This window comes from Cryptotermes secundus, unplaced genomic scaffold (genome assembly GCF_002891405.2).
Source record: "Cryptotermes secundus unplaced genomic scaffold, Csec_1.0 scaffold14820, whole genome shotgun sequence".
Classification (NCBI taxonomy): Eukaryota; Metazoa; Arthropoda; class Insecta; order Blattodea; family Kalotermitidae; genus Cryptotermes; species Cryptotermes secundus.
The window spans coordinates 1-745 of NW_019735257.1; the positions used below are offsets into that span (position 1 = coordinate 1).

The 745-nt window shown below is 42.6% G+C and overlaps 1 pseudogene; it reads left to right on the top strand.

Annotated features, from left to right (window-relative positions):
• Positions 1-7: 7 nt before the first annotated feature.
• Positions 8-742, top strand: LOC117282695 (annotated as a pseudogene).
• The last annotated feature ends 3 nt before the right edge of the window (positions 743-745 follow it).

Sequence of the window (745 nt, forward strand, 5' to 3'; positions counted from 1 at the left end):
GTGTTTAATCGCACAAATCGCCACAGGATTATTCCTCGCTATACACTACTGCCCTAACACAGAAACTGCATTTTCCAGAGTAGCACACATTTGCCGAGACGTAAATTATGGGTGAATCCTGCGAACTATACATGCCAATGGAGCATCAATATTCTTCATCTGTATTTACTTACACATTGGGCGAAACATCTACTACGGATCATATAAACTAGTTCACACCTGATCAATTGGGGTACTAATCCTATTCACAACAATAGCAACAGCCTTCCTAGGATACGTCTTACCATGAGGGCAAATATCCTTCTGGGGGGCGACAGTAATCACAAACCTCCTATCAGCTGTCCCTTACATCGGGACAATCTTAGTCCAATGAATATGAGGGGGTTTTGCAGTAGACAATGCCACACTAACACGATTCTTCGCCCTCCACTTCCTCATACCATTTGTAATTGCAGCACTAGCAATAGTACACCTACTATTCCTACACCAGACAGGATCAAATAACCCTTTAGGTTTAAAAAGAGACACAGATAAAATTCCATTTCATCCATACTTCGTAACCAAAGACATTGTAGGCTTCATCATCCTATTTACAGCCCTATCAACTCTCTCCCTAAAGGAACCATACCTCCTTAGAGACCCAGATAACTTCATCCCGGCCAACCCTTTGGTAACACCAGTACACATCCAACCGGAATGGTACTTCCTATTTGCATACGCAATCCTACGATCAATCCCCAACAAA